This window comes from Labrus bergylta, chromosome 7 (genome assembly GCF_963930695.1).
Source record: "Labrus bergylta chromosome 7, fLabBer1.1, whole genome shotgun sequence".
NCBI classification, from domain to species: Eukaryota; Metazoa; Chordata; class Actinopteri; order Labriformes; family Labridae; genus Labrus; species Labrus bergylta.
In genome coordinates, this window is record NC_089201.1 from 30,605,459 (window position 1) to 30,614,831 (window position 9,373).

The window sequence follows — 9,373 nt, forward strand, 5'->3', positions numbered from 1 at the left end:
TTGAGTGACGGACAGATCACAAGTTGTTACAGAGTGTTGCGTCAGAGAAGAAGGACAAATTGTGTGACAGTGATCCAGTACAGTGTATAACATTGACCCCACGTACACACGAGCAGTGACTCACAGCGTTATTAAAAACAAAGCCATTACAAAGTTAACATGACATCTGTCACCCCCCCCCCCCCCCCAGCCATCATCACAGGTCAGGACTCTTGACCTCTCCCTGTCATCCTGCATGTCGGGATCAGATGTAGCGCTGATTGGCTGAAGGAGCAGAAACAGTTTCATAATGTTGTCTACTGTATCAGACGGGGGGGGGGGGGGGGGGGGGGGTTCTAAGTGGGTTTAAATGAGGTGGTCTGTTTTTCTTCAAGGGCCTTAAGTCTGACATATTTGTTTGAATGTTTAAAGAAACAACTATTGTTGACAGCAAAGATAATGTACAACTTTTTCAAACGTTGTTTTCTATTGACTCTTGTATCTTTTACATTTAATTGAACTGAAAACCAAATGTTCTTAATTTATTAAAATGTATACTGAATAGGGGATGTATGGAAACACTATTTTGGTTGCAAAAACTGAAATTAGTCATTAGTGATGTGTATGTCACTTTCTTGTTTTGTTTTGGGTGTGTGTGGGGGTTTTTTTATGTGGGTTGCTTGTTTTTGTTGTTTTATTTTTCTTTATTACAAAAAGAAAATGGGCAAACTAAGATATTATTATAACCATTTTGTTTTCTTCTTCTGTATTCTATTATTGTTTTGTATAACATTATATATAAAAAAAGAAGAAGAATGATCTAAGAAATGAACTATGTTTGGATAAATGAACTATGTTTGGATAAATGAACTATGTTTGGATAAATGAACTATGTTTGGATAAATGAACTATGTTTGGATAAATGAACTATGTTTGGATAAATGAACTACGTTTGGATTGCCCAAAACCACAAAGTTGAAAACCAAATGTTACATGAACCTCAAACAAAAAAAAAAGGTTTAGGAGAAGACACAGATGCAATGTTAAATCAGCGATGGGGCCTGTAGCGTCGGAGCAGGAGTATGTGCAGATAATGAAGTGTGGCACTAAGTAAGTGCAGAGTCTCTGCCAAAGCTTAATTAGGGATTCATCCACTGGTATATATCACTGTTAGTGTGTGTCAACAGGGGGCCGTGCATCACACACTGGCAGAAAGGGGTTTATAGCTCAAACTGTGTGTGTGTGTGTGTGTGTGTGTGTGTGTGTGTGTGTGTGTGTGTGTGTGTGTGTGTGTGTGTGTGTTTCTGCCATATCAAAGCCTGTGAAATTAAATTCCAATAATTAATGGGAGTTGTGAAGATTAGCACCTGTTCCAGTCTGGTGTTAATGTAGGTCTAGCAGGAAATGCATGTTGCCTGGCCACTGTTTGACTTTTAGATAAACACAGGGTCTCATTGTTTACTGTGTGGTCCTGCATTGTCTCATGTGTAGCTTTAATGTGGTTAACTTAAAGAGGAATTTAAATAAAGACCTTAAAGTCTGTATATGTGATTTTTCACACTTAAATGTAGAAATCAAGTATCTCCTCTGAAAATAACTCTGTGAGTCATGACTGTCTACAATGGGTGTAACACCCGAGTCCCACTGTCTGTGATGTTTTCAGAGTTTTCAGAGTCCTATCTTCACTTTGTTTACATCGCATCCCATACAAATGCAACTAAGGCAATTGTAAGTATGTTCATGCACACGTTTTCACATACTGTACAGATGTTACAGGACACACGACTCCTTGTAGGGTCATTCATTAGTGTGTGTGTGTGTGTGTGTGTGTGTGTGTGTGTGTGTGTGTGTGTGTGTGTGTGTGCAGTAGAAGGGGAGGGGTCCCCCGGGGTTTGATTATGAGCCAGTGACCACAGTACTCTGAATATTTTGGTAGAGGAGGAAGCACAGAGGCTCCTGTCCGGTGACACAGTAACACAGCCCCTGGGACTCGAGCTTACACTGGCTCTGTGATGGTTGCTGCTGAGGCTGAAGCAGCACACACACACACACACACACACACACACACACACACACACACACACACAGACTGGATAATGGTCTCACTGCAGACAGCACAGAGCTCAGACACTGTGGACTTGTGAGGGACTGACAACTGAGGGTTCTGGGAACTCTGAACTTATATTTCAACTGTGACCAAAAGACAATATTTAGATCACAAGTCTGAGTGTGTGTGTGTGTGTGTGTGTGTGTGTGTGTGTGTGTGTGTGTGTGTGTGTGTGTGTGTGTGTGTGTGTGTGTGTGTGTGTGTGTGTGTTACTACTGCTGGGCTTCTGTGAGACTGTGTGTTTTCTGCCTGTCTTGGCAGATGGGTGTCCGATATGCCTGGTTCTGTTTGAGGTTTTCTACATGCACACACACACGCACACACACACACACACACACACACACACACACACACACACACACACACACACACACACACACACACACACACAGAGGTAACAAAACAGGTTAAAAGGTAAGCAAGCAGCTAAAGATTGCACAGAGAATACTCGTGCAGCTTCGTCTCTGCATTAGCATTAGCATGTTTCTCGGCTGGGTCTCTAATCTGGCTAATTGAATGCTCCAATAATTCTGAAGAGATTAAACTCCGAGAAGGCGTCACACCGGGGTCAGAGGCACGGCATGGCCGATGATCTATTTGTAAAAACACATCGAGCACTCCTCTAATTTCCCTTGAATGAAATTGATCATTTTGTAAATGCACCCTCCAGATGGCTGATGAGATTTATTCCCCTTTGTGTTTGGAGAGGTTGAGCTAATATTATGTAAAGGAAGTGGGGATAACTCTGGATTAACTGAAGATCCAAGTGGAGAAAGCTGGTTTTAAAGCTTTATCAGCCACGAGCTGCTGATTCCACGTTAAGCTAACATGCTTCTAGTTAAGCCTGTTCGTGGCTCTTAATCTTGCAGACATCCTAATTTAGATGTGTCTCATTTGTGTATGCCTTTTAATCAAAATGATAGTTTTAACCCGCCTTTCCTTCAATAATAATAAATGCAGTCTGATTTTTACCTCAGAGACCCTTCATTAGTGTGGAGAAAATCTCATTTCAACTACTGTATGTATGTAACATTAATGCAGCCCTAAGTGTACGTGCACACATTTTATTTTTACTCAAATTGTCCCGTCATAATTTCAGTAGTTTTCTCTATATCACAACTTTGTTTTGTTGTTATCTCAGGATTACAAAACTGTTTTTTTTTTCATTTTAACAGATATATTACCTCATAATCTTAAAATAACAAAACCTGTTTTCTCATGATAACAGGTTAATGGAAACAAAACAATTGGCTGGACATTATGATAGGACACACAACAACATGCCATGCTGCCATTGCCCACACGTCTGGTAAATTAATCCTATATTTCTGTATCCGGTTTGTGTGTTTGCACATCTTTGGATGTGAGATAAATAAGGTATAAGAATCAGAATGATTTGTTATCACAGACAAAGTGTTATTATATCTAACCAGGACGATGTTAAGTATTAAAAACATTGATATTCCAGAGTTAACAAAGAGTTTTTACTGTCTTCCTCCATCATCTCCCTATCTGCAGAGTCCCTCTGCACCTTTAAGAAAAAGCTAAAGACCCAGCTCTTTCATGAATACCTACTAACTTAATGATGATGGTCTCCATATTATTGATGATGATGATGGTAATGACGATGGTTTTTGTTTGATAACGATGACTTATAAGATGGTTTCTATACTGATTAGAGCTCTCAAGAACTGCCCTCAATGTTGTGCTTTGCCTCTGGTCACTTCCTGTCAGCACCTGTGTGTCCAATCAGACTCAAAGCTGATCGTTTGCTCTTACTCACATTGTTCCCTTTTTTCTAGATCCTTGCTCGTGTTGTTCTTACTCTCTGATGTACGTCGCTTTGGAGAAAAGAGTCTGCTAAGTGAATTGTAGAATTGTATCAGGGCCTGAGGTTTCTGTTTTATTGATGACCAGGGTGTTTCATCTTCCACAGCACCTCACACTCACACTCCCTTCATTTACTGCACATGAAATCGCACACTTTGGTCCGTGCATTCCTTCAAGTGCCTGATGATTTTAATTTGAGTTGTTTCTAACCCTAACCTGCACACACACAGGACGCGCAGTGTGTGTGGAAAACTGATCCACTGAGACAGAGATGGAGGGAAAAGAGCAGGAGAGATGACATTTTGAACCACAAAAAAATGTAGAGATTGACCTGTCACTTCTTCACATGCTTTTTCTATATGCCTCTATAGAGTAGCTCTGAACTGCTGAAATGCATTTTCTCTTCTGACATTCAACAACAGGAGGAGGAGGAGGGTCCACATTATTCCAAAGTCATTCCAAGTTTACCAAAGCAGGTTGTTTTCCCCCCTAAAAAGTCACAGTCTATGTTACTCAACGTGATCCGCACTCAGCATTTCGGAGAGTTTTTTTTCTGTCAACCTTTGCAAAATAAACAGCTCTCTGTAAATGCCCCCTTCTGTCGCCCACCCCTCCCCTCCCCTCTGTCTTTCTCTTCTCTCTCTTGCTGTCACAGTTGCTCATTCGCAGGTTGATGGGGAGGCATCAGAAGGGATGAGCGGGAAGGCATTTGAGACAAGTGTGTGTCTCTCTCTCTCTTTGCGCCTGTCTCTGGTCATCTCCACACGACGAGAGACAACAGATGATGTAGAAGAAGAGGGGTAACCCGGGCAATCACCCAGGGGGCAGGGTGCGGGCGATGTGGGGAGGTTAGCGTATACACAGCGAGAGAACACAGGGGGGTCATCGGGCCTGATGTGAGTGGGCTTTCCTGCCCATGTTCCCATCATTTAAACTGTGTTCCCCCCCTCCCCTCCTTTTTTCCCTCCACTTCCTCTCCATCACTCTCTCTCTGCATGCACAGCCTCGTCGACCAGATCCGCACTGACAGGCCCGAGCTTGCATGCGTGCACTCTGACCGACTGCTCTTTTTTTTGTGATGGTGGTGGTGGTGGTGGGGGGGGTCTGTTTTTTCCATGGCATCTGAAGGGGTCTGATTTTTTGTGGCAGCGGCTGTCAGATCTCTGTTCCCTACACGCCAGATCAATGCCAGCGCCGAGCAAAGTGGCAGCGCCTGATGAGAGCCACCCGTCCCCCCCCCCCCCCCTTCTTCGACGGGTGCCCACCACCACGACAGGGAATATGTTCTTCCCAAATAGCAAGCTGGTACTGACTGAGTGATGCACATGCAGAGTGGCACTGCAGAGGGAGACAGGTTCCTTTCCCACACAGGGAAAAGCTTTTTGTTCAAACTAGGCCTCGAGGTCAAGAAGACAAACACAGTTCATACACTTGTGGATTATTTATCTCTGATGGCTATTTATCTCTTTCTATTTAATTAGATATTAAGGTAAGATATTCCTAAAACAGAACATGAAGTACAAACAATATATGATTGATTGATTGATTTAATTTATATACGTGTCATGCACACAAAGTGCCCGACCCTCATGGGCTCATAAGACTCCAAAGAATTCAGTTGCAGTGGTTCACATTTACAAATCATAACATTACAAAGTTGCCGGCTCCTGTCACAGTTCAGTCTTAAACAACGTGTTCTGTCTTTTTTTCCCAGGCTTTACAAACAAAATCTGCTATAACAAAGGTTCCTTTTTTTAAAACACAACTCAAGTTTTTCATAATCGTCCAGCCAAAAGAAATCAACATAAATTGAAGACATTCTTTTAAAAAGAACATCCCTGATGTCAGTGTACATCGGGCAGTAAAACAAAAAGTGAATCTCGTTTTCAGTTTCTCCTAACTCACACAACAAACAAACTGGGTCTTCCTCTGGCATGGCATTAAACCTGCCGGTCTCTACAGCTAAAGGCAATGTTCCTGAATGTAGCTGAGCGCAGAGGGATCTTTGTCTTTTGGTTAAATTAAACTTAGCATAGGCTTCTACACTGTAGCAATCCTTTATGACATATACATATACATATATAAAAAAAAATCATGTTTTCCTTTGCAGTTTATAATTTCATAATTACCAAACCATGATGACTAAGATCATTATAAGTTTTTCTTTCTTAGTCATGTTTTTGCTACATTTTTGGTGAGTTTTGATTGTTGATCTTTAAATGTTTGAACATTTATATGTTGCTTCCCAATATGCTCGACGTAATTAACTGACACTGTTGCATTGAAAATATAGTTTAGAAAAAAACAGCTGTTATTCATTTTCTGAATTAAAATGTTTTTTGCAAACAGTGATGAAATGGAGCAGTGCATGCAAAACGTCTGCTGAATGATGAATTTGAACTCTGACTTCTTGTGAAGAGAGTTCAGAAAAAACATCAAAAATATGCACATCAAACAGCAAATTCAGATTTTTTATTGTCCCACAAGGGGAGCACACAGAAGACAAGAAACACAAGGACAACATCACCATAAAACATGGACCAAAACAAATTTAAAAAATCAGACAACACAGCAAAATATCAAACCAAATAAAAACAGCGCAATAAAATCAGTCAAGAGCCCGGACCAGAATGGAAATTCAAGTTATTAAAGTGCAAAGTGGAGGTGTGCAAATGTGCAGTTCAAGTGCAAAAAGAGCAACAAATAGCTAATTGTTGAATGATTTCATCTCTACTTGAATTTCTGTTAAAAACGGAAAAAGAAGCAATTGCATGAATTTCACCAAACAAAAAGCCAGGTTTAGAAGGATGGGTTAAAGGGACAACAACCCGCATTAGGCATTTAATGCACGCCATCAAAGCCACAGCACTGAGTATTAGATGCTGCCCACTTAAATCTGTTACATTCTTCATTCACTTTAGCTCCCCAAACACGACAGTCCCCATAGGCGAGTAATGAATAATCATTAGCAAAAGGTCCACAAATTATTGATGTAAAATAAGCAATGATTCTTTTTTTTTGTTTCGCAATTTATTGCTATTAACAAGTAACTTGCAATCCAATAAATGTCAGCATGGCTTTCAGTTAATTAAAGGCAAAGATATTATACAGTAATGCAGGGTGGCATTTATATCTCGATTTCCACAGACTGCAATTTACAGCCGAGCCTTTATTTGAAGGGACCCACAAATAATGGCTATTAAGCCGTCAGGGGATGGACAGGGGATCACATTAATGAAATTAGATAAGGTGGAATGGTGATCTACACAGTCTGCACTCTGGAGACACATTTAGACACACACACAGGCATGCAGACATGCACGCCACACACACACACTTCACATTAGTGTGAAGCATGCTGCAGTATTATCTCCCTGACCTGCTCGGGCTCGTGTGTTTTCATTTTCATCACCTCTCCTGCACTTTGTCCAGAGCACCACCCGGAGCCTGGTGAGGTGTTCAACACGAGAGCCTGTCAGCTCATCAGGGGAAAGTTTCCCTGATTGTCCTGAGCTCTGTAGACAGCCAGTCAGTCCATCAACACACACACACACACACACACACACACACACGCACACATACACACACACACACGTGTCCCACATCTTCCACTAACAGGGAGGTGTCACTCGGGGAGGCAGCTGCAGTCGCTGGTGTGACTGCTCTCCTCAAATCAGAGACCCTCGTCCCTGTCAACAGCAACCTGGCCCTGAGGCTACCACTGTCACACAGCACACACCCCTCTTACACACACACACACACACACACACACACGAGCGAATAAGGGGTAGGGAAGAAGAGGAGATGGAGAAGGAGGTGTTCTATCATGGTGGGTTGATTTGTGTTTTACCAGAGGAGCAGAAGTTGGAGAATGGGAGAGGTAGAAAAAAAGAGGGAAAAGGAAAGAAGGAAGGATAAAAGGGAGGGCTGAGGATTTTGTTTCTAGTCAGAACTGCTGTTCTGATTTCCTTCCTGACAGAGAGGCCCAATTATTAGCTGTGGCAGTTTAGGGAAATTGGGCATACAGTAAGAGTGACGGGGCAGATCGGGGAACTGATAATTGTTCCATAGACGTCATCCAGGTCAGGTAGAAATCTAGCAGCAGGATTCACAAAAAGACTTGAATCATTTCTTTGTTCTCCTCCTCTTTCTCTTTGTGTGTGTGTGTGTGTGTGTGTGTGTGTGTGTGTGTGTGTGTGTGTGTGTGTGAATGACTCTGCCTGTATTTGTGCTGGCAGCATACATAAGAGGGCCCTCTGTGCAATCGGACAAGGTGCCGATATCTCAGTCATGTGACAGTGACTTCCTGTCTGTGTGTCAGACGGCCACTGAAGGCTCGTCAATACCAGCTCGTGCTCACATCCGTCCTCATCTCCACAAACACAAACTCACATCATGGCCAGAGGAGGAACATGAAACCACTCTCTGCTCCCTTCCCTCCCTGCATTTCATATGCAGGAAGACATTTCAACTTTTCATCCTGTCAAATGCTATTTTTTTACTCACCAAACTTTGTTTTCTCGTGAGATGTTTTTTCTATGAGGCGTAAAGGTCAAAGGTTGGATTGTGTTTTAGTCTAGTTTCAGTCAGTGTGATTGTTTAACATATTCTTCTTAGTAAATCAAAATGAATGTTTTATGGAGGTTTAACAGGACACAGCAGCCGCACAGTCTCCATCCATCCCCATATACAATTCCTTCAGTTGGCTCCGCAGCCGGCCCAGCACAGAGAGAGCAAGGGATGCTGTTTTTAAAAGGCCAACACTGCCCCCCTGTGGCTAGATTTCATATTAAAGTAATATGAGAAATCTTTCTGGGTTTACTCATAAATTCCATGTGTTTTGAGTTTCCTGAAAGTAGGACCGTGTGTCAAAACTCCAATCACAAAAACCAAGAACATACACACAAAATACAAACATACAACTCAAAAGCAAGCACTTAATTGAAACTATATCAGCTCTTCTTAAATGATATGCTACAATGTCTACAATTCACTGAGCAGACGCTTTTATCCAAAGCGACGTACATCAGAGAGTAAGAACAACACAAGCAAGGATCTAGAAAAAAGGGAACAATGTCAGTAAGAGCAAACGATCAGCTTTGAGTCTGATTGGACACACAGGTGCTGACAGGAAGTGACCAGAGGCAAAGCACAACATTGAGGGCAGTTCTTGAGAGCTCTAATCAGTATAGAAACCATCTTATAAGTCATCGTTATCAAACAAAAACCATCATCATTACCATCATCATCATCAATAATATGGAGACCATCATCATTAAGTTAGTAGGTATTCATAAAGAGCTGGGTCTTTAGCTTTTTCTTAAAGGTGCAGAGGGACTCTGCAGATCACATGGAGTTTGGAAGTTCATTCCACCACCGGGGGGCGACAGAGGAGAAGAGTCTAGTCAGAGACTTAAGACCCTGTTGTGAAGGTTGGATCAGACGCCTTTCATTGGC